At 32.3% G+C, this 18,066-nt stretch overlaps 2 long non-coding RNA genes across 2 annotated transcripts; both read left to right on the forward strand.

The window, feature by feature from the left end:
* The first annotated feature begins 1,330 nt into the window (after positions 1 to 1,330).
* Positions 1,331 to 2,459, forward strand: LOC107945500 (uncharacterized). The gene is made up of 3 exons (XR_001696597.2): positions 1,331 to 2,002; positions 2,148 to 2,274; positions 2,346 to 2,459. It is a non-coding gene; the product is annotated as an uncharacterized lncRNA (long non-coding RNA).
* A 1,719-nt stretch (positions 2,460 to 4,178) lies between these two features.
* Positions 4,179 to 17,784, forward strand: LOC121224484 (uncharacterized). Its single transcript, XR_005922062.1, has 3 exons — positions 4,179 to 4,309; positions 17,331 to 17,383; positions 17,523 to 17,784. It is a non-coding gene; the product is annotated as an uncharacterized lncRNA (long non-coding RNA).
* The last annotated feature ends 282 nt before the right edge of the window (positions 17,785 to 18,066 follow it).

Raw genomic sequence — 18,066 nt, forward strand, 5'->3', positions numbered from 1 at the left:
TATTTTTATATTTAATATATTTTTTAATTTCAAAATACATAGTAACAAGAATCTGAAGATAATTGAAACAACTAAGCAAACAAATAAGCTAACCAGTATATAAAAAATTAATAAATAAATTATAAGGTGATGAAAGTTAATAAAAAATTTGATTAAGGTGGACAAATTTTATTACGATGGGTGACAACGGTTACAAGGACCCAAAATTATTTTTTAAAATTTAACTCGAACAAATATATTCGATTCAATTCGATTCGAATTCCATCTCACTCGACTCGATTCAAGAAAACTTCAAATAAAGTTAGGATGATAAAATGAGATTCGAAAACTCGATTAACTCGAAAATTTTCGATTCGATTCGATCGAATGCTCACCCCTATTTATAGCCAAAACGCCACTAATATGATTTAGAATTTTTCAAAACGGTGTCGTTTCATTATAAGAATTTAATTTATTAGTGGCGTTTCTTCTGTAAACGTCGGAAAAGGTAACATTAGCGGTGTTTATGACTAAAAAATATTTAATCTAAACCATTTGATATATTTAAATATTGGATTTAAAAAAAATTAATAAATAAAAAAATGTAAAAAATTGATACGGATAGGTAACTATCTATTTTGGATATATACGACCAAATTATAACAAATTAAAATAAAATACAAAAACTAAAATCATTCCACATCGAACATCTAGCAAAATAATTATATTTTAGTTAATTAGGAAGAAATATCTCTAATAAAATAGAGATTAGATCGGAAATGAATAATATAAAATCATGATTAACATCTTAATCTTTAATAGAAATTTGATATGTGAGAGATTAATTGCTTACATTGGATAATTCTAACTTAATAATTAATTACAGCCATTTAATCATTTTTTTCTTATTAAAATATATGATATTTATTTTGAGAGTACTTGATTTTTTTATAAAAATTCAATTTATAAAAAAAAATAAATGTTTTATAAAATCACTTAACTAATAATTTTTAATAGACAAAATAAAAGATTTTTAGTATAACAAAACAGTGTCGTTTTATTCGAAATGAAATAAGTTTTTGTTGCGTTTTTGATAAAGACTCCGCAAAAGCTAAGCAATAGCGGCGTTTTTATAAAAAAAGACACAAAAAATAATTTTACTTTTAAAAAATAGCGCCATTTTATTTAGCAAAACAGTGTCATTTTATTCAAAATGAAATAATTTTTTGTGACATTTCTCATAAAAATACCGCAAAAGGTAAACAATAGCGGCGTTTTTATTAAAAACCCCACAAAAAAATTTACTTTAAAAAAATAGCGCCATTTTATAAAATCCCCTCCCCCTAAAATCCCCAACTTTCTCGCCTAAAATCCCTAATTTCCCCCCTTGAAACCCCCAACTTTACAAACATACCGTCCTTTAAAATTTTTAACTCCATGCCCATTGCTATCTTTTCTTCCTCAACCCCAATTCTTAAACGCCCAAAAATCTCTCTTCCTCCATGGAAGCTGCTTCGAGGAATTTATTGAGCTTCATTTCCATGCTACCGACATGTTTTCTCTTTCTCAAATCTCCTTTTTCTTTTTGTTTTCTCTTGCAATCTGCTTATGTTCGGATTTGAATTAGCTTATTATTATTTTTTGTTCTCTCTAGGGTTTTAGTGGATCCATTATAGATGTTTTAGAAATTTAATGAATACGGTTTCGCTCTTTTCCTTTTTTCCCTTTTGGTTCTCATTACGGTTTCATTCTTTATCCTATTTATTTTTCCTAAAACTTTGTTTGCTAGGTTAGGGACGTGATATTTCCATGCTTAAGATTTTACGATTAGTTTTTTTTCTTTCTTCATCTTCTTTATTATTAAAATCCAACATTTTTTTGTCTGTTTGTCTTAACCTTTCTCTCTCTATATATAATTTTTTTTAATTGTTTAGAGTCCTCCGCCTGAGAATTCTATATTTATTGAAGGATCCCTTCTGGGTTTCTCAGCTGGTGATTCTTCAATCTTCTATTTTGTTTTCAGGTACCCTTTTCTCTTTATGTTCCATTTCTTTTCTTTATTGGATCTTTTAAAAAAAAATTGAAGAAGATATTTTGGGCTTTAGGGTTACTTTTGAATAATTATGGGTTGTTTTTAAGTTTATAACTTGTTGTTTGATTGAAAGCAGAAATATGTGCAGTATGGAAGTTCATGAAGATATGTATATGGCAGTTGAATCAGTGGAGATATGTCTAGTGAGCCCTCCAATGGACGGGACAGGGAAGAGATTGTGGGAAAAGCTGAAGTATCAGCTGGTAGAGTACCACTCATTGCCTAATCTTATTTGCAATCTATTCATTTACATTTGGGACTTTGGTACTTTTAGGTGCTATCTACAAAAGCGTGTTCTTAATGTTTCAAGAGGTCCTGCTGTCCGGGCATTGCGTGAACAAACTGACAAACGGGAATATGCAATGCAAATGAAAAATGTGGTTGAGAGGCAAGTTTCTTTCTTTCCATTCCAATTTACATATCCGTTTGTAGAAATTAGCATCTATTGCCATTTCTTTATTAGAAAAATAATTAATATGTTTTAGTAGAATCTTGATTTTGTAACAGCATTAACACTATCTGGCTAACTGATTAATTTTCCTATTCATGATATTTCTAGCTTATAGTTAGGTGCCTATATTATGTAGCATTTGTGATTGAATTGTGATATTCAAAGGCAAATAGATAGACTTTGTAATTCTGATATAATAAAATCGATAAAGAAACATAAGGTCGCATGGAAAAGATAGAAAATCTGTAACTATTTTATTTTCTTTTGCAACATCACAAAAGAATTGTTGCCTCAGAAGTTAAATAATAGTTATAGCCAAAAATCCATCTAAACCCTTTAAGAGCAACTAGTTATAGGGCTGATGATAACAAAAAGGTCTCAGATAAAAATGAAAATTGTGCAAATAATAGTTAGTTTAAAATGTAGCTTCTCATTCTTTCAGTTTTAATAAAAGGGGAAATTGATTTCTGATGAGCAAGGATAAGAACCTAGAAAAACTTATGGATTGGCTTGAACATAGGTGAGAATGTTTGATTTACTGTTAAATTTCTTAGACTATTGTTCTGAGCTAAAGTGCACTCATGGATTGGCCAGTAGATTTTTTACAATATGTTAGAATCTCTTCTCTTCCTTTTTTTTCTTTAAAAAAATCAATATATTTTCATGTTTCAAAAGAAATGTGATAGCTTCCCTTCTCCAGGAAAATGGAAACCTTCTAGTCAAAAAGAAATGTCAAATTCTTTAGGATTGATCTACAGAATAGTTCTCAGGTTCAGCTTTATATCATGGATTCCAAAAGTGTTAACGTGGATTTTCTTTCTTGATGTTATAAATATATATGTTATTCAATAAATTTTTAAAGGACCTGGATTTATGATATATCTTTCCCTTTCCACTAATTTCTTCTACTTTAATTGTTACTATGAGTGTTGTATGCATATGCTATTTTTTTTCGTCTTTCTTTAATAGTTAGACTGATAATTGTTACTATGAGTGTTATATCACTTTTGATACCTTTCTGTATCATCAAGTTTGTTATCTGACAAAATAGATGAGAATTTGGGAGTCGAGTTATAATTTAATTTATTAATGAAATCTTCAGTGCTCAATTTAGGGATTTATTGATGTTTTGCTTATATGATTTTATGAATCTTGTGCATACAAGTTTCTTATCTGAACATAAGAGATGAGGATTTGGGAGTCGAGTAATAATTTCATTTATCAAAGAAATATCAATTGAGCATGTGCCAGTTTATAATTTTTGTAATATTTATCATTCAGCAGATATTTCCTTTATTTTGTTTTATTTTTTTATACTTTCCAATTATTTTCCCTTGGTTTAAGACTTTAATTGGCGGCATGAATCTGTTGGCATTATACTTGAGCTTAAGTTAATAATGGCATTTATCAAAGAAATGATTCTTGGGATATAAAGCTGGAATGACCCATATAGTGAGGGAGGTTGAAAAGCCTAGTTCAAGTAATTTTTTCTCTTCTAACCCATCATCTGTAAATTTTGGAATACTAGATAGTCTGTTGCTTATCTGCTGCTATATGAAATAAAACTATGTGCCTTTTATGTGCTTTCTTGCATTGTTTACTTTCCTCCATGGTTAGGTGGATAGCATAATGTATTTATATGTTCTTTTCTTCCAGAACTTCACAAGAAGGAGACATGTGAAGCAGTTACTATCATTGAGACACCACCGATGTATTTCAGCTTCTTTTCGTCTTTCAATGGCTGGAATTGCTACTACTTGTTATTATTTGACCCTCTTTTCTACAAGGTAAACTTCTTTTCTTCTCAAATTTGCTTAATTTCGAAACCTGATATTTGGGTCTACTATTTGGTTTCTGAGAAAATTAGAATGCTCCAATATTGAGCTTTATTTTGAGTTTGGATATGCTTTATTTTTGGTTTCTGATATTTTAGTTTGCTTTATTTTGGGTCCGAATCTAAATTGTTACTCGTATGTCAAAAAGGGCTGAGGTTAGTTCTTACCATGCTCTGGATATGCTTGATTTGCAATCTGATTTATTAGTATACATCCAAATTCGATTCATTCTAGATCCGATTAAAGGCTATTCTGTATTGAATATACTCAACTGATGAATGGTCTGAATTTATTTCGATGCCCTTATGATACGAGTCACAAAAGCCCAAATTCTTGAAGGCGAGGCCCAATAAGAAGATTCCAAGCCCAATCAAGAAATCCACCCATACTTAGTTGAAAATCAGGCCAAATTGTCAAAGTGGCCCAAGTTGTAAAGTTTTATTTTTATTTATTTATTTATTTATTTTATTTAGTTTAAATTTTTATATTCAGTCCAAGAGTCCCAAATAAAAGACCCTTGGCCGAATTTCCATATTAAAATAATTAGGAGTTTTTTTTAGTTTTAGTTTTAGTGTTCTAATTAAATTAGGAAAACATTTGAAAGGCCTATTTATATGGCTTGGCCAGCCACCCTACATTACATTACAATTACATTAAAAATTTCAGATTTGATTTGAGTGAAAATTCTCTTTGAGTTCTTCAAAGATTTTCTCTTGTGTTTTCTTTAGAAGTTGTTTTAACAATCTTTTTGATTGTGGGAGCCATCTTCAACCTTCTTCTTGCCATTGATATTCTTTGGAGGGGAGATTAGAGCCGTTTGAAGGGAGTTGTGAGATCTTTCGAGATTTCAAGGCTTCTTAGGACTTATCTTTTAATTTCTTACTGTTAATTCTTTCTTTATTTCTACTTGTGCTGAATCATTATCTAATCTATTTTCTGTTCTTATTGTGTTTTCAGCCTTTTTCTATCTTAAGGAATCAGCCCAAAAATCCCCAATTTCTAGGGTTTTTCCATACTCTTTTTGGGTGAAATTAGATTGTCGAAATTTGGGGAAAACTATCTTGGTGTTCAATTGGGCAGAATCACAATCTCCTTGAGGGTTTCAAGAACCCTAACACTTATTTCTATTCTCAATTTGATTCTTTGCTGATTTGGGGATTTTATTTCAGATCTGAAAATTCAAAAATCTAATCTTTTAATTTTCTGTTTCGTTTCAATCTAATTGTTTAGGGTTTTCGTAGGAGTTTCTCGTGACTTGGCAACTCGATCTTGGTCCGCGCGCAATGATACGAGTCACAAAAGCCCAAATTCTTGAAGGCGAGGCCCAATAAGAAGATTCCAAGCCCAATCAAGAAATCCACCCATACTTAGTTGAAAATCAGGCCAAATTGTCAAAGTGGCCCAAGTTGTAAAGTTTTATTTTTATTTATTTATTTATTTATTTTATTTAGTTTAAATTTTTATATTCAGTCCAAGAGTCCCAAATAAAAGACCCTTGGCCGAATTTCCATATTAAAATAATTAGGAGTTTTTTTTAGTTTTAGTTTTAGTGTTCTAATTAAATTAGGAAAACATTTGAAAGGCCTATTTATATGGCTTGGCCAGCCACCCTACATTACATTACAATTACATTAAAAATTTCAGATTTGATTTGAGTGAAAATTCTCTTTGAGTTCTTCAAGGATTTTCTCTTGAGTTTTCTTTAGAAGTTGTTTTAACAATCTTTTTGATTGTGGGAGCCATCTTCAACCTTCTTCTTGCCATTGATATTCTTTGGAGGGGAGATTAGAGCCGTTTGAAGGGAGTTGTGAGATCTTTCGAGATTTCAAGGCTTCTTAGGACTTATCTTTTAATTTCTTACTGTTAATTCTTTCTTTATTTCTACTTGTGCTGAATCATTATCTAATCTATTTTCTGTTCTTATTGTGTTTTCAGCCTTTTTCTATCTTAAGGAATCAGCCCAAAAATCCCCAATTTCTAGGGTTTTTCCATACTCTTTTTGGGTGAAATTAGATTGTCGAAATTTGGGGAAAACTATCTTGGTGTTCAATTGGGCAGAATCACAATCTCCTTGAGGGTTTCAAGAACCCTAACACTTATTTCTATTCTCAATTTGATTCTTTGCTGATTTGGGGATTTTATTTCAGATCTGAAAATTCAAAAATCTAATCTTTTAATTTTCTGTTTCGTTTCAATCTAATTGTTTAGGGTTTTCGTAGGAGTTTCTCGTGACTTGGCAACTCGATCTTGGTCCGCGCGCAATGATACGAGTCACAAAAGCCCAAATTCTTGAAGGCGAGGCCCAATAAGAAGATTCCAAGCCCAATCAAGAAATCCACCCATACTTAGTTGAAAATCAGGCCAAATTGTCAAAGTGGCCCAAGTTGTAAAGTTTTATTTTTATTTATTTATTTATTTATTTTATTTAGTTTAAATTTTTATATTCAGTCCAAGAGTCCCAAATAAAAGACCCTTGGCCGAATTTCCATATTAAAATAATTAGGAGTTTTTTTTAGTTTTAGTTTTAGTGTTCTAATTAAATTAGGAAAACATTTGAAAGGCCTATTTATATGGCTTGGCCAGCCACCCTACATTACATTACAATTACATTAAAAATTTCAGATTTGATTTGAGTGAAAATTCTCTTTGAGTTCTTCAAGGATTTTCTCTTGAGTTTTCTTTAGAAGTTGTTTTAACAATCTTTTTGATTGTGGGAGCCATCTTCAACCTTCTTCTTGCCATTGATATTCTTTGGAGGGGAGATTAGAGCCGTTTGAAGGGAGTTGTGAGATCTTTCGAGATTTCAAGGCTTCTTAGGACTTATCTTTTAATTTCTTACTGTTAATTCTTTCTTTATTTCTACTTGTGCTGAATCATTATCTAATCTATTTTCTGTTCTTATTGTGTTTTCAGCCTTTTTCTATCTTAAGGAATCAGCCCAAAAATCCCCAATTTCTAGGGTTTTTCCATACTCTTTTTGGGTGAAATTAGATTGTCGAAATTTGGGGAAAACTATCTTGGTGTTCAATTGGGCAGAATCACAATCTCCTTGAGGGTTTCAAGAACCCTAACACTTATTTCTATTCTCAATTTGATTCTTTGCTGATTTGGGGATTTTATTTCAGATCTGAAAATTCAAAAATCTAATCTTTTAATTTTCTGTTTCGTTTCAATCTAATTGTTTAGGGTTTTCGTAGGAGTTTCTCGTGACTTGGCAACTCGATCTTGGTCCGCGCGCAATGATACGAGTCACAAAAGCCCAAATTCTTGAAGGCGAGGCCCAATAAGAAGATTCCAAGCCCAATCAAGAAATCCACCCATACTTAGTTGAAAATCAGGCCAAATTGTCAAAGTGGCCCAAGTTGTAAAGTTTTATTTTTATTTATTTATTTATTTATTTTATTTAGTTTAAATTTTTATATTCAGTCCAAGAGTCCCAAATAAAAGACCCTTGGCCGAATTTCCATATTAAAATAATTAGGAGTTTTTTTTAGTTTTAGTTTTAGTGTTCTAATTAAATTAGGAAAACATTTGAAAGGCCTATTTATATGGCTTGGCCAGCCACCCTACATTACATTACAATTACATTAAAAATTTCAGATTTGATTTGAGTGAAAATTCTCTTTGAGTTCTTCAAGGATTTTCTCTTGAGTTTTCTTTAGAAGTTGTTTTAACAATCTTTTGATTGTGGGAGCCATCTTCAACCTTCTTCTTGCCATTGATATTCTTTGGAGGGGAGATTAGAGCCGTTTGAAGGGAGTTGTGAGATCTTTCGAGATTTCAAGGCTTCTTAGGACTTATCTTTTAATTTCTTACTGTTAATTCTTTCTTTATTTCTACTTGTGCTGAATCATTATCTAATCTATTTTCTGTTCTTATTGTGTTTTCAGCCTTTTTCTATCTTAAGGAATCAGCCCAAAAATCCCCAATTTCTAGGGTTTTTCCATACTCTTTTTGGGTGAAATTAGATTGTCGAAATTTGGGGAAAACTATCTTGGTGTTCAATTGGGCAGAATCACAATCTCCTTGAGGGTTTCAAGAACCCTAACACTTATTTCTATTCTCAATTTGATTCTTTGCTGATTTGGGGATTTTATTTCAGATCTGAAAATTCAAAAATCTAATCTTTTAATTTTCTGTTTCGTTTCAATCTAATTGTTTAGGGTTTTCGTAGGAGTTTCTCGTGACTTGGCAACTCGATCTTGGTCCGCGCGCAATGATACGAGTCACAAAAGCCCAAATTCTTGAAGGCGAGGCCCAATAAGAAGATTCCAAGCCCAATCAAGAAATCCACCCATACTTAGTTGAAAATCAGGCCAAATTGTCAAAGTGGCCCAAGTTGTAAAGTTTTATTTTTATTTATTTATTTATTTATTTTATTTAGTTTAAATTTTTATATTCAGTCCAAGAGTCCCAAATAAAAGACCCTTGGCCGAATTTCCATATTAAAATAATTAGGAGTTTTTTTTAGTTTTAGTTTTAGTGTTCTAATTAAATTAGGAAAACATTTGAAAGGCCTATTTATATGGCTTGGCCAGCCACCCTACATTACATTACAATTACATTAAAAATTTCAGATTTGATTTGAGTGAAAATTCTCTTTGAGTTCTTCAAGGATTTTCTCTTGAGTTTTCTTTAGAAGTTGTTTTAACAATCTTTTTGATTGTGGGAGCCATCTTCAACCTTCTTCTTGCCATTGATATTCTTTGGAGGGGAGATTAGAGCCGTTTGAAGGGAGTTGTGAGATCTTTCGAGATTTCAAGGCTTCTTAGGACTTATCTTTTAATTTCTTACTGTTAATTCTTTCTTTATTTCTACTTGTGCTGAATCATTATCTAATCTATTTTCTGTTCTTATTGTGTTTTCAGCCTTTTTCTATCTTAAGGAATCAGCCCAAAAATCCCCAATTTCTAGGGTTTTTCCATACTCTTTTTGGGTGAAATTAGATTGTCGAAATTTGGGGAAAACTATCTTGGTGTTCAATTGGGCAGAATCACAATCTCCTTGAGGGTTTCAAGAACCCTAACACTTATTTCTATTCTCAATTTGATTCTTTGCTGATTTGGGGATTTTATTTCAGATCTGAAAATTCAAAAATCTAATCTTTTAATTTTCTGTTTCGTTTCAATCTAATTGTTTAGGGTTTTCGTAGGAGTTTCTCGTGACTTGGCAACTCGATCTTGGTCCGCGCGCAATGATACGAGTCACAAAAGCCCAAATTCTTGAAGGCGAGGCCCAATAAGAAGATTCCAAGCCCAATCAAGAAATCCACCCATACTTAGTTGAAAATCAGGCCAAATTGTCAAAGTGGCCCAAGTTGTAAAGTTTTATTTTTATTTATTTATTTATTTATTTTATTTAGTTTAAATTTTTATATTCAGTCCAAGAGTCCCAAATAAAAGACCCTTGGCCGAATTTCCATATTAAAATAATTAGGAGTTTTTTTTAGTTTTAGTTTTAGTGTTCTAATTAAATTAGGAAAACATTTGAAAGGCCTATTTATATGGCTTGGCCAGCCACCCTACATTACATTACAATTACATTAAAAATTTCAGATTTGATTTGAGTGAAAATTCTCTTTGAGTTCTTCAAGGATTTTCTCTTGAGTTTTCTTTAGAAGTTGTTTTAACAATCTTTTTGATTGTGGGAGCCATCTTCAACCTTCTTCTTGCCATTGATATTCTTTGGAGGGGAGATTAGAGCCGTTTGAAGGGAGTTGTGAGATCTTTCGAGATTTCAAGGCTTCTTAGGACTTATCTTTTAATTTCTTACTGTTAATTCTTTCTTTATTTCTACTTGTGCTGAATCATTATCTAATCTATTTTCTGTTCTTATTGTGTTTTCAGCCTTTTTCTATCTTAAGGAATCAGCCCAAAAATCCCCAATTTCTAGGGTTTTTCCATACTCTTTTTGGGTGAAATTAGATTGTCGAAATTTGGGGAAAACTATCTTGGTGTTCAATTGGGCAGAATCACAATCTCCTTGAGGGTTTCAAGAACCCTAACACTTATTTCTATTCTCAATTTGATTCTTTGCTGATTTGGGGATTTTATTTCAGATCTGAAAATTCAAAAATCTAATCTTTTAATTTTCTGTTTCGTTTCAATCTAATTGTTTAGGGTTTTCGTAGGAGTTTCTCGTGACTTGGCAACTCGATCTTGGTCCGCGCGCAATGATACGAGTCACAAAAGCCCAAATTCTTGAAGGCGAGGCCCAATAAGAAGATTCCAAGCCCAATCAAGAAATCCACCCATACTTAGTTGAAAATCAGGCCAAATTGTCAAAGTGGCCCAAGTTGTAAAGTTTTATTTTTATTTATTTATTTATTTATTTTATTTAGTTTAAATTTTTATATTCAGTCCAAGAGTCCCAAATAAAAGACCCTTGGCCGAATTTCCATATTAAAATAATTAGGAGTTTTTTTTAGTTTTAGTTTTAGTGTTCTAATTAAATTAGGAAAACATTTGAAAGGCCTATTTATATGGCTTGGCCAGCCACCCTACATTACATTACAATTACATTAAAAATTTCAGATTTGATTTGAGTGAAAATTCTCTTTGAGTTCTTCAAGGATTTTCTCTTGAGTTTTCTTTAGAAGTTGTTTTAACAATCTTTTTGATTGTGGGAGCCATCTTCAACCTTCTTCTTGCCATTGATATTCTTTGGAGGGGAGATTAGAGCCGTTTGAAGGGAGTTGTGAGATCTTTCGAGATTTCAAGGCTTCTTAGGACTTATCTTTTAATTTCTTACTGTTAATTCTTTCTTTATTTCTACTTGTGCTGAATCATTATCTAATCTATTTTCTGTTCTTATTGTGTTTTCAGCCTTTTTCTATCTTAAGGAATCAGCCCAAAAATCCCCAATTTCTAGGGTTTTTCCATACTCTTTTTGGGTGAAATTAGATTGTCGAAATTTGGGGAAAACTATCTTGGTGTTCAATTGGGCAGAATCACAATCTCCTTGAGGGTTTCAAGAACCCTAACACTTATTTCTATTCTCAATTTGATTCTTTGCTGATTTGGGGATTTTATTTCAGATCTGAAAATTCAAAAATCTAATCTTTTAATTTTCTGTTTCGTTTCAATCTAATTGTTTAGGGTTTTCGTAGGAGTTTCTCGTGACTTGGCAACTCGATCTTGGTCCGCGCGCAATGATACGAGTCACAAAAGCCCAAATTCTTGAAGGCGAGGCCCAATAAGAAGATTCCAAGCCCAATCAAGAAATCCACCCATACTTAGTTGAAAATCAGGCCAAATTGTCAAAGTGGCCCAAGTTGTAAAGTTTTATTTTTATTTATTTATTTATTTATTTTATTTAGTTTAAATTTTTATATTCAGTCCAAGAGTCCCAAATAAAAGACCCTTGGCCGAATTTCCATACTAAAATAATTAGGAGTTTTTTTTAGTTTTAGTTTTAGTGTTCTAATTAAATTAGGAAAACATTTGAAAGGCCTATTTATATGGCTTGGCCAGCCACCCTACATTACATTACAATTACATTAAAATTTCAGATTTGATTTGAGTGAAAATTCTCTTTGAGTTCTTCAAGGATTTTCTCTTGAGTTTTCTTTAGAAGTTGTTTTAACAATCTTTTTGATTGTGGGAGCCATCTTCAACCTTCTTCTTGCCATTGATATTCTTTGGAGGGGAGATTAGAGCCGTTTGAAGGGAGTTGTGAGATCTTTCGAGATTTCAAGGCTTCTTAGGACTTATCTTTTAATTTCTTACTGTTAATTCTTTCTTTATTTCTACTTGTGCTGAATCATTATCTAATCTATTTTCTGTTCTTATTGTGTTTTCAGCCTTTTTCTATCTTAAGGAATCAGCCCAAAAATCCCCAATTTCTAGGGTTTTTCCATACTCTTTTTGGGTGAAATTAGATTGTCGAAATTTGGGGAAAACTATCTTGGTGTTCAATTGGGCAGAATCACAATCTCCTTGAGGGTTTCAAGAACCCTAACACTTATTTCTATTCTCAATTTGATTCTTTGCTGATTTGGGGATTTTATTTCAGATCTGAAAATTCAAAAATCTAATCTTTTAATTTTCTGTTTCGTTTCAATCTAATTGTTTAGGGTTTTCGTAGGAGTTTCTCGTGACTTGGCAACTCGATCTTGGTCCGCGCGCAATGATACGAGTCACAAAAGCCCAAATTATTGAAGGCGAGGCCCAATAAGAAGATTCCAAGCCCAATCAAGAAATCCACCCATACTTAGTTGAAAATCAGGCCAAATTGTCAAAGTGGCCCAAGTTGTAAAGTTTTATTTTTATTTATTTATTTATTTATTTTATTTAGTTTAAATTTTTATATTCAGTCCAAGAGTCCCAAATAAAAGACCCTTGGCCGAATTTCCATATTAAAATAATTAGGAGTTTTTTTTAGTTTTAGTTTTAGTGTTCTAATTAAATTAGGAAAACATTTGAAAGGCCTATTTATATGGCTTGGCCAGCCACCCTACATTACATTACAATTACATTAAAAATTTCAGATTTGATTTGAGTGAAAATTCTCTTTGAGTTCTTCAAGGATTTTCTCTTGAGTTTTCTTTAGAAGTTGTTTTAACAATCTTTTTGATTGTGGGAGCCATCTTCAACCTTCTTCTTGCCATTGATATTCTTTGGAGGGGAGATTAGAGCCGTTTGAAGGGAGTTGTGAGATCTTTCGAGATTTCAAGGCTTCTTAGGACTTATCTTTTAATTTCTTACTGTTAATTCTTTCTTTATTTCTACTTGTGCTGAATCATTATCTAATCTATTTTCTGTTCTTATTGTGTTTTCAGCCTTTTTCTATCTTAAGGAATCAGCCCAAAAATCCCCAATTTCTAGGGTTTTTCCATACTCTTTTTGGGTGAAATTAGATTGTCGAAATTTGGGGAAAACTATCTTGGTGTTCAATTGGGCAGAATCACAATCTCCTTGAGGGTTTCAAGAACCCTAACACTTATTTCTATTCTCAATTTGATTCTTTGCTGATTTGGGGATTTTATTTCAGATCTGAAAATTCAAAAATCTAATCTTTTAATTTTCTGTTTCGTTTCAATCTAATTGTTTAGGGTTTTCGTAGGAGTTTCTCGTGACTTGGCAACTCGATCTTGGTCCGCGCGCAACCCATATCATTTGGTATCAGAGTTTGGGCGTTTTGGGTGTTCTTGGTTGATTTCTAAACTGATCTCAATATTTTAAAGCAAAAACAACAGTTTTACCCAGAAAAATTTTTCAAAAAATTTTATTTGAGTGGGTAAACGTTGTCAAATTGATCTGAAATTTTACATACATATTTGTGGCACTGTGATTGAATATAAAAATTTATTCCTGCAAAAAAATCAGTCAAAAAGTCAAAAAATCGAAAAAAGACGAAATCCAATAAAAATTTAAAAAAAATTCAGCGGGTTGAGTTTGGTGCCCAAACTTTCCAGATCAAAAATTAAATATTTAAGGACATTCGAGATTTAATTGTGATTTTTTGAGATCGGAAACACCTCGAACGAAGTTGTCAAGTTACTCCACAGTTTTTCGGGTTTTCTGTTTTCAGCAATTTTTATTGATTCTTAGCTGTAGGTTTTCATTTGTTTGCTTTTTATTATCCTTTTAAAATATCTAACACCTTCTTGTTTCTTGTGTTAGTAGGATTTAAACGTGTGCACAATCCTTCCTCGGTGCAACACGAATCACTTGGTGTCTCGTCAGTTTTTGGCATCCTAGTGCAAATTAGGATTCGTTGGTAGTTTGGTTCACACTCTCTAATTGGTTGATATAAACTCTGATAAAGAACTCACAAGATTGAATTCGACCTCATTGAGAATTTGATTTTTCTTTTTGAGTGATTAATGGTGAGGTTTGCTAACTTTTATTTTTGAGTGTTGAGTGTTTATTTTTTACAGGTTTTGAAGATGTCTAAAGGTGATAATAATGATGCACTTATGAAAGTCCAACAACAGTTAGACAGACATACTGCTGCAATCACACAAATAAATGCTACACTTCAAGCATTGAATACTACTTTGAATGAGGTACGAGTGAATCAAAAACATCAATATCGAGATCCAATTAAGGAAGATAGGGATAACCAGCCCCATAGGTGCAACCCTCAACGTGTCCCTAGAATGGATGATGATTGTCATGATCATGGACAATCATCTTTGGCAAAACCAAAGAGCGAGCAGCAACGAGAACATCTCTTTCATACTCGCTGCCACGTACAAGGTAAGCTTTGTAGAGTTATTATTGATGGTGAAAGTTGCTCGAACATAGCCAGCACGACGATGGTGGAAAAGCTTTGCTTAACCACTACCAAGCATCCACAACCTTATCAACTACAAGGGCTTAGCAACGAAGGCCAATTTAGGGTCACTCAACAAGTGCGCATCGCCTTTTCTATCGGTAAGTATCAAGACGAAGTTGTGTGCGACGTAATGCCTATTCAAGCCTGCCATTTGTTGCTAGGAGAACCGTGGCAACTGGATCGAAAAGTCACTCACGATGGTCGTACCAATAGGTATTCTTTCAAGCATCAAGAAAAGAAACTCACCTTAGTGCCGCTCACTCTGGAACAAGTCCATGAGGACCAAATCAAACTGAAAAATTCTGTTAAAACAAGTGAGGAAAAAGAGAAAGAGAATGAAAAAGAGCAAAAAGAGATTGAGAGTGAAAAAGAAATTGAAGAAAGAAGAGAAAATGAATTAGAAAAAGAAACAAAAGAAAAAGACGTGGAAAGGGTAGTGAGGAATGTTTCCACTAACCAAGATATGAATTTTTCTTGTGTTGCTACTTTTCAGGTTCCCGAAAGATCGAAAGATAACTTTCAACTTCAATACCTCTCAAATGAAAGACGCTTTCATACGATCAACTTAGGCAAAGATGAAATCACACTACATGATCCCGAAGGTAAGCGAGGTAAGTAAATTTTAGAAACCGAGTCCAGTGCAGATTTGAAAATTATTGATAAAACTTTTGGTGACTTAGTTCTTAAAAGATCCCCTCGTTTTGATCTGATTAATTGTTACTCTTCGATTGTGGTTGATAAAGTCATTACGAAAAGAAGCGTGATTTGTTATTCTCTTGATTTACCTTGTGTAAAATCCTCGAATTTGTCCAAATCTGTTTTGGAGAATAAGGTAACGAAATTTTCCAAATTTGTTTTCAATTTATATTCGTGCCTTAAACAGTTTATGTGGTTGTACATGAAGTTTGAGTTCCATTTGACAAAGGTTAACTCAACAACGGAGATTCGACTACACTATGCCCCCGATGAGCGAAGGTTTGTTTTAAATGAAAAAGGTAAAATCGACCCTTATTCTTCTGCTTATCGAGGTAAGATGCTTGAAACCTTTGAAACACTTTTGTACTCCTCGGATAGTGATAAAGATCGTGTTGATGAACACTTAGATCGAAACGTGCTTGACTGTCCTATTTTATTTATTGATGATCTATCTGTTTTGATGGTTGATAAAAAGATTCTTGTTTTTGATAATGCATGTGTGAGTGAATCTATAGACCGTCGATTAATGCATGGTATGATTATGCAACTCTGTGAACCATGTGAATCTTTTCAAATACCTACTTGTGACGATTATGTTTACCATTTGATTTAATACTTGCAATTTATTCATGGTTTGTGGGAACAATGTGAGACGACTGAATGCCTTAAAACATGTCCATCTTTGTTTCAAATATTTGACGAGGCAGTGGTGAGTAAATTAGATTGTTTGCATGGTAATCTGAACCTGTCCATTCACATACGTTATACCTGTTCTGCTATGCTTATGATTGGACTACAAGCTTGTTTCCGTTGCTATTTACTATCTCATGGCTATTCTTTTCAGTGGACTCAATTGCCATTAGTCCCGTTTAATAGAGGAAAGTCGAGTTCATTTGATTTTTCAGATTCGAGGACGAATCTTTTTGAGGAAGGGGGGAATGATACGAGTCACAAAAGCCCAAATTCTTGAAGGCGAGGCCCAATAAGAAGATTCCAAGCCCAATCAAGAAATCCACCCATACTTAGTTGAAAATCAGGCCAAATTGTCAAAGTGGCCCAAGTTGTAAAGTTTTATTTTTATTTATTTATTTATTTATTTTATTTAGTTTAAATTTTTATATTCAGTCCAAGAGTTCCAAATAAAAGACCCTTGGCCGAATTTCCATATTAAAATAATTAGGAGTTTTTTTTAGTTTTAGTTTTAGTGTTCTAATTAAATTAGGAAAACATTTGAAAGGCCTATTTATATGGCTTGGCCAGCCACCCTACATTACATTACAATTACATTAAAAATTTCAGATTTGATTTGAGTGAAAATTCTCTTTGAGTTCTTCAAGGATTTTCTCTTGAGTTTTCTTTAGAAGTTGTTTTAACAATCTTTTTGATTGTGGGAGCCATCTTCAACCTTCTTCTTGCCATTGATATTCTTTGGAGGGGAGATTAGAGCCGTTTGAAGGGAGTTGTGAGATCTTTCGAGATTTCAAGGCTTCTTAGGACTTATCTTTTAATTTCTTACTGTCAATTCTTTCTTTATTTCTACTTGTGCTGAATCATTATCTAATCTATTTTCTGTTCTTATTGTGTTTTCAGCCTTTTTCTATATTAAGGAATCAGCCCAAAAATCCCCAATTTCTAGGGTTTTTCCATACTCTTTTTGGGTGAAATTAGATTGTCGAAATTTGGGGAAAACTATCTTGGTGTTCAATTGGGCAGAATCACAATCTCCTTGAGGGTTTCAAGAACCCTAACACTTATTTCTATTCTCAATTTGATTCTTTGCTGATTTGGGGATTTTATTTCAGATCTGAAAATTTAAAAATCTAATCTTTTAATTTTCTGTTTCGTTTCAATCTAATTGTTTAGGGTTTTCGTAGGAGTTTCTCGTGACTTGGCAACTCGATCTTGGTCCGCGCGCAACCCCGTATCACCTTATCTTCTTTTTAGCCTCAATGTGAGTAATCATTGATGGAACTGAACTTCTTTTTAAAATGTGAAGGTCTACTACTGCTGCCAATAAATTTTAGCAAGCTGGTATCCAGAATATAGCTGGTGAACTAGCTTCTTCCATGTCTTTATTAATTCTTGGTTTTGTTGATTTCTTTTTTAAATTAGTGGTGTTTTTCGAGATCTGGGTTAAATTATTAAGTTCTAAATTGTTTAACAATAGGTTCTTTGTTTTCTTAAGCAGGGATGATGAAGATGATTCTGTTGCCAAGATGAAGGCAGCTGAGGAAGCCTTGGAAGCAAAACAAAAAGTAACAAATAGCTTGTCTGCTACCTGTTCTTTTTTTTTATCATGTTTTATAATTTTGTGACAAATTGTTCTTGGTACTCTGAAGATATTTATGCAAAATTACCCTATGATTCTATTGTATTTATACTGCATGGCTGCACCATGTATTTCTTAACTAGTTTGATAAATTTTATGTGTGGTGTTTAATTTTTCGTTATTGTCTGTGTAACATGCAGCAAAAACCTACATTTGAGCTATCTTTCCATTGTTTATTTTAGTTTTGATTCTAAATTTTTATTTTTACTTTAATATTACGACAACTTGAGTTCTAACTTTTGGATTTTAATTGTGTTATTAATTTATTATTTTAAATTCTAAAACTAAATTCATTAATTTTTATATTTAGTTTTAAAGTTAAAATTTTCATAGAAAATTTAATTTAAATAATATTTTTTTATTTATCCTTAAAAAGTATATTTAAAGTTCAAATTAAAAACAT

Source organism: Gossypium hirsutum, chromosome D12 (genome assembly GCF_007990345.1).
Source record: "Gossypium hirsutum isolate 1008001.06 chromosome D12, Gossypium_hirsutum_v2.1, whole genome shotgun sequence".
In the NCBI taxonomy this organism is placed as follows: domain Eukaryota; kingdom Viridiplantae; phylum Streptophyta; class Magnoliopsida; order Malvales; family Malvaceae; genus Gossypium; species Gossypium hirsutum.